The sequence below is a fragment of the Phyllostomus discolor genome, chromosome 1, assembly GCF_004126475.2.
Source record: "Phyllostomus discolor isolate MPI-MPIP mPhyDis1 chromosome 1, mPhyDis1.pri.v3, whole genome shotgun sequence".
Lineage (NCBI taxonomy): Eukaryota > Metazoa > Chordata > Mammalia > Chiroptera > Phyllostomidae > Phyllostomus > Phyllostomus discolor.
The window spans coordinates 182,136,104-182,143,384 of NC_040903.2; the positions used below are offsets into that span (position 1 = coordinate 182,136,104).

The 7,281-nt window shown below is 42.7% G+C and overlaps 1 pseudogene; it reads left to right on the plus strand.

The window, feature by feature from the left end:
* The first annotated feature begins 3,588 nt into the window (after nucleotides 1-3,588).
* On the plus strand, nucleotides 3,589-4,292 carry LOC114492169 (annotated as a pseudogene).
* The last annotated feature ends 2,989 nt before the right edge of the window (nucleotides 4,293-7,281 follow it).

A 7,281-nucleotide genomic window follows, 5' to 3' on the forward strand; every position in this document is an offset into this window, starting at 1 on the left:
GACGAAGAATGCCTGGGGGCCACACTGGAAACCAACTCTGGGAAATCAGGGAAAACCCGACAAAACACAACCTGAGGCCAGACACTGAAGGGCATGAGCTTCAGAGGGGGAAGAGCGCAGAGTGGGGCAAAGATGAAAATGGGGGTTCAAAACCAGGGGAGTTCATTGAGACTGCAGACTGGCAAAATATCCATCGCTTCTGGTGGGGGCGGCACTGACTGGGAAGATAGGGAGGAAACTTTCTGAGAAGATGCAGAGAGGAGGGTCACACAGGTGCAACCATTTGTCAAAGGTCATTGAATTGTATACTTAGGATCTGTACATTTCAATGTTTGTAAATTTTACCTTAACAATTATAAACAAATTGAACTTTCATTAGGTTTACTTTTTGCAAGGCTGTAGATTAGCAATTCTGAAACTGCAGTTTGTGTATTACTGAGTTTGAGGCAAATGGAAGCTGGTTTCCTCACTGTTGGGAAAAGAAGTTACAAACATGGGAGGAGTGTTTTTGTATTGGAGTTGGAGTTAGAGTTACCAGTATAACTACACATCTGTGTCTAAAGCTAATCTCTCTCTGAACATACATGCACATTTCTGATGTATATCGCTGTCTCTGTATTTATCTACTTTCCTGTGTGTTTGTGTGTATTGTTAACTACTTCTGTCTGCTGAGACGTCTACACCCGTAGGAATGAGCATATTTAACACCAAGATCTTGGTCTCTAAATACCATTCCCCTCTAAAGGAACCAGGGATCCTTGAGAAATGATTTATCCCAGGGCCTGGTCAGGGAAAGGAGAAGGCAAGCTTGGAACATCTTATTTTCTGCCAAAAAATAAGAAAGTGTTTGAAAATCATGGGAATATGTTGAAAGAATTCAGAAGTCAGCTTGAAGGGGCTCCCACTGGCCAAGATGAAGACAATTTGAGTATTAGAATAAATTATATTGGTAATGGATTAGTCCCCATTGAATAAAATAACCTGCACTAATATAAACAAAAGCAACTAAATCAGGAGAGGTGAACGGAAACCTCTCATCACAGTAGAATGCTAGCTAATACATATAAAAGCAGTGACAGAGGTAGGAAGTCATCGATGGACGCTAAAACTGATGGGTAAAGTGCGATAAGACAGAGGTAATTACAGAGTTACAAAGTATGTTCCCAGAAACTACTTAGTAATTACAAAGGACAGAATAACTTCACAGTGGCAGACAACACTTAATCAACTCATCAACCCTAACATCACTGTACTGGTATAAAGCAATTTTGGATATCATGTGCCTCTGATTAAGAGGCTTGAGGAAGGCCACACCTTCAATTCTGTGCTGTTCCTACCAAACACACATAATCTGAATCTAATCATGAGAAAACACGAGGCAAACCCAAATCAAAATACATTCTGCAAAATAACTGTACTCCTTTATAATGTCAGGGTCAAAAAATGTGAAGAAAGGCTGAAGAAATGTTCCAGAATAGAGGAAAATAAATAGGCCTGACAACTAAATGCTGTGCATGATCAGGAGAAGGAGAAAAAAAGTAAGAACACTCGGGGGCAATTGATGAAATGCAGGATGGGGCAAAAGTAGGTTTACAGTTATGAGTACATGGCACAGTTTACTCTTGCATCGTTACTTATTAATTATCGTATTATTTTCCATACAACCCCCTCGTAGATAATAGTATTTTATTGATAGTTAGTTCCCCCATTGTGTTAACTGTACTGTGTAAAAGTACGGTCACCTTCCTCATGGAGCTTTTGGAAAACACACACTGGAGTTATCTAGTGGCTAAGGGGCACCGCATCAATGTACTCTTAAATGGGAGAGAGAGAGAAAGAGAAAATAATGAAGCAAATAAGGCAAAGATGCAAATAAAAATGCAAAGACATGGATCGAAGTTTATAAAAGTTTCTTTTACTATTCTTGTAAATTTTCTGTAGAATGAAAATTATGTCAAAATAAAAAGGTCCTCCTTAAAACAGAACAAAGCAAATAAGCCTACAGCTGTGGTCGGGAGCCAGGCAACAAACTCCAGGCTCATGGGAGCCAGGAGGCCCGTGCTTCCTGTTGGGGCCGAGCCAGCCGGCTGTGTGCAGTGCAGCTGTTCCAGAGCGCAGGATGGGGCACGTCGTCACCCTGCAGGGCGAGCTTAGTTGGCCGAAACATGTATTATGAAAATTCTGTCAGTGAATCGATAAGGAACTGGGGTGCATTTCCTGACAGAGTCCACCATGTCCTCACAGCAGAGAAGCCTTGTATACAGCAGTTTTGTGTCAGATGATTCATAGATAACTTGCAGCAAACAGAGAAGAATCTTTGGAAAATGTGTGACTTGTGCTCAGATTTCATCTCTTTTCATAAAACTAATAATTGTGTAAGTCTTCTGCTTTTGTTACAGCCCATCAGGAAATAGAAATGTGTTTGCAGTTTTGCAAGGACGGCTGATTGTTTTTTTAATCTGGTAAAAGAGTTTAAGATAAACATAAACACGTAAATCAAAGTTTTCCCATTTAGTAACAGTATAATTAGAAACATCGTTTCTGTCCTGGCTGGTGTGGCTCAGTGGATTGAGCACCGGCCTGAGAACCAAAAGGTTGCTGGTTCGATTCCCTGTCAGGGCATATGACTAGGGTGTGGGTCAGATCCCCAGTTGGGTGTGCGTGAGAGGCAACCAATTGATGTGTCTCTTCCACATCAATGTTTCTCTCCCTCTCTTCCCTTCTCTCTGAAAATAAATAAAATCTAAAAGAAAATGTAAATACCATTTCCTATGGAAAAATATAATAAAGGTTAAATTTTAAAAAACACCGTTCCCCTAAGCAACTCCTTTCCAAAGAGAAGCATACCTTTACAAGCAAACATCATTCACTAATATCTCCCCTGTGGTCACCAGCCAGTGCCTGGCCCTTTGCCACAGCTCTAATGCACAGTGATCTCTTTTTCTGTGCCATCTTTTTTCTTTGCCAGAGATTCTGAAATACTCTGAATTGCTAATTATATAATTTTCTTAATAGTCAGGTCTTTCTTGTTCCAGCAAATTGAAACCCCCACAAATCAAAGACCAATTAAAAGTAATGTTAATTACTTTTCAGGTAACCTCTAGTAATGATCTTTTTCTCAAAGTAAGAGGAAATCACTCTGCCAGATCCCTTCAAAACTGATCCCACCATGTGAGTTCTTCCTAACATCTAACTTACACCTCTTAGCCTGGGCCTCAGAAGGGCCAAGAACAACCCAGGGAGTGGAACAACTCAGAATTCACCTTGTCTTTTCCTCTGCCTGCCTGTGGGGAGCGGTTTTAACTCCCATCCTGGCTCCAAGGGCAGTGCCTCAGCCTGGGCAGCACCTGGACAACCTCAGAGGAGGCACCACCCGGGAAGCCTGGAAAACACCACTCATTAAAGCCGGGCTGAGTCATCAGGGTGTGGAGGTTGTTGAGTCACATTCTTGCAACATAGCAAACAAACAGAGAACAGGGAGAGAGTCTGTGAAACTTTTTCAAGGTCAGGCTCACCCTTGCCCTCCAGCGCCAGGCACAGTCACCGGTCTTCGTGCAGTGCTGGCGGAAAGCACCGCTGGCCCGCCTGATGCCACGTCTGCACCGGCGGCCACTGCTGGTGAAGGACACGAAACAGTGGCCCAGAGACAACCTGGAGCTCATCCTCATGCAGTCGGTAGAGGAGTTTGGGGTCCCCGGTGACCTAATTTCAGTCAAGAAATCTGTGGATCGTAATCAACTATTTCCTTACTAACTAGCTGAATATGCATCCCCTGAAAACAAGAAGTTGTTTAAAGGGGAGAAATTGCTGAGACAAGAAGGAAAATGAGAAAAGATCCAAACGAAGGCAGGTGTGGCGACAGTGAAATTTCCCAGAAGCTGTCACCTGCAGGTGGGGATGAAGAACAATGTCAAATGGGAGCTAAACCCCGAAATAGCTGCCTGCCACTTCCTCGAAAACCTTGGTGTTGTGGTAGCCCCGCAGGCGATCAAGTTCCCCGAAGAGCCCATCCAAGGTGGGGCGAGTATTGGTGTGAGTGTCGACAAATGGGCTGTCCACTCTGAGAGGGCCTCTGTCTGTGGTGAACTTTGAGAGGTCCAAGACCAAAAGATATAGGTACTGGTCGGCCCAGCAAACTGCCAGGGAATGGCCCTCACCAGCCATTGTCTGTTAAACTGAATATTAATAGACCAAAACAGTAGAGTTCCAATGTCCTCTTCCTTCATTGGAACAAATGGAAGAGAGCTAGCCATTGTCTTTAGTATTCGGCTCATCCTCATCACCCCAAATGAAAATGTATTGTCTGTCTCAAGAAGAAATAAAGAGGTTGTGTTCTAAAACAAATAAACAGCTCTGACTGAATGGCTCGGTGGATTGAATGCCAGCCTGTGAACCAAAGGGTCACAGGTCAATTGCTAGTCAGGGCACAAGCCTGGTTTGTGGGCTAGGTCGTCAGTAGGGGGTGCACAGGAGGCAACCAGCATTGGTGTTTCTTTCCCTCTATTTCTCCCTCCCTTTCCTCTAACAATAAATAATAAAATCTTTTAAAAAAACATTTAAAACAAACAAAACAACACAAACCTTTTTTCAAGGCCATTTCAAAAAAGCACTCACCAGCTCTACAAGAGTAAAATAAAAGGTGAGCAGGCAACCACAAAGTCGAACTGGTCCAAACTAAACATAGCAGGTTACCCCATAGCTGACCCGAGAGAGCAAAGGAAGAGACCTCTTGAAAGGCAAATACTTCCTGAGGTCTCAAGGCCTAGAAAGGGCATGAAAAAGACTTAATATTGGGGAAAGACCTCTCATGGGGATCTCAGCAAATCTCTTACCAGCCTCTGGCCTCCAGCTTTAACAATTCTTGGCCTTGAACCCCTAGCTGGACAGAATTTACCAAAACAGAACGTAGGCCTTCATACCCTGAGGACCCAGGCAGAGAGGAGTGCTTTGAAACTGAGATCTCTTTCCAGGGCATAATTGGCTCAGGCCTCTAAAACAGGAAGATTAATAACCCAGTTTATTAGGGATCAATAGCATCTGACAGGCAGATTTGCTGGAACCTGAAGGTTCACTAGACAAGCAGAGGCAGGCCTGACTTGTTTTCCTCGTAGCTCAGCACCATTTCTTTTAGGCAATGATCTGAAGTGGGACACCTGGCCCGGAGACCCGCACTAAATGTTCATCCTTGTGAGTAAATGCTTCTGGTAGATCAAATGGTGGAAACTCACAAGAAGCAAAGAATGCCGAGACTAACACGCTGGTGTGGCTAACACACTGGTGTGATCGGCCACACCTGTCTCCAGCGTAGACACCACTTCCACAGCAGGACATCTCGATTGTTGCATTTAATAAGCTATGAGACGCTTATTTTCACTCTCTTGATCAAAGTATAGGGAGGTGCCTCCTGCCTTCTTAACTCTGATTATTTTTGTCCTGCTTCCTGAGCTGGACTGGGGAGAGAGAGAAAAAGAAGGAGAATCCCAGGAAGACAAGAGAAGTTCCTCCCGTCCTTTGATGAATTTCTCTTGTGCTCCTGGGCTGGCGGAGCCAGGGCCTGGAGTGGTCTGCCCTACCCACATTCTGTCATTTTTCTCCCCAAAAGAAGGTCTCCATTGGTGTTGAATGTTTCCATTCAGGGCCTGTGGACTGTCTTGCATAATGTGTCGGTGGCAGCATGGAAGGCCAGGTGTGGATATGGATGATGAAATGCAAGTTCACCTTTGCCTGTGGAGAAACAAGTCAAAAGTAGGGCTTGCTGTGGGTAGCCACACCCTCTCTAAATCCAGTATATTTTACTGCATTATGGGAAACAGAAGAGATGAGAACTAACAATTTATAAGCGTGCCGGGCACTTTAGTTATTATGTACTCACTCAATCCCCCCACAAGTTGGAGGCACATGGCATTCTACCTGCTTTACAGACGATGAACCTGGGGCTGTGTGTTTGATAAGGTACTAACTGCAGGACCTTAGGTAGCTGGTGAGTTGAAATTTGAAGCCACACCGGTACATTCAGAGGACTATGTGCTCTCCACAAAATCATGCATACCCCTGTGCAGTGGTCATCCCTGGTCATCGTCTTAAATCTTGCCTGGGTTTTCAGATTACTGGGAGTGATTGTGAGGTTACTAGTGATTTGTAGCTCATCTTTTAAACATATCTGATTTGAATTTTATATTTCAAATCGACTTAAATTTTATATTTTAAATATATTTGCTTTGAATTTTGTATTTTAAACATACTTACATTGCATTTAAAACTATATTTAAAACTTTTTAAACCTATAACTAAAAACACAAACATGCAGCTGTTAGCTGCCAAAATTCTAACACAATGGAAACCAATGGCACATAAACCTTTGATGACGGATTTTTGATCCCCATTTTGGGATATGGCTTTTTGGACCCTCCCTCCTTTCCTTCTTCTTTCTCTATCTTTCCTAACAGAAATACAAAGTGTAAATTTACCTGTGGTAACATGCAGAGTTCTTAAGTGGACAGCCCACAAATGTACACACACACACATTATACTACACTCCATATAACCACCACCTCTATCAAGATAGACACAATGTCCAGCGTTCCAGAAAGTTCCTTTGTGCCCCTTTCAAATCACCAGCACCCCTCCCCCAATTCCTTGTCTGACTTGAGAACCATAGGCTAGTTAATCACATGCCATTGATTAGGGCGGTGGAGGGTCTGCACTGGCCTCTGACGCCTGTTCCAAGAACGCAGCACCAGGTCAACTGCCACGCAGGCTCGGAAGTAGGAATTTGGTCTGTGCTCTTCCTGGGCCTCAGCGAGCTTTCACAAACGCATGTGTAAGCTGCCACGAGGCTCCACTGCTTATAGCAAGCATTGTGTATTTCACGTCTGACTTCTGTACCTGGGACAAGAAATTCAGTTGTCCTAACGATAATTTGATTTGGAAATTTTAAAATGTTCTGGTGTCTGATGGGTATTGGACTTATTGGGATGATCACCGTTGTAAGTTATGTAAATGTCTAACCACTGCATTGTACACCTGAAATTAGTATAATACTATATGGCAACTATAATTAAAACATACAATTTAAAAAATGCAACATCTGTGAAAAATGCCACAAAATGTGGTATACTTATAAAAAAATGATGAGACAAGCTTTTAAAAAATATTTGTTTGTTCTTTGCAACTTAAATAATAGCTGGAAGTAAATTAAATGCTGAGCTTGATATAAGATCACAATGGTTATACCTATATTAATTATTTCAAATTTTGGTATTATCAAAATAGTAATTTTTC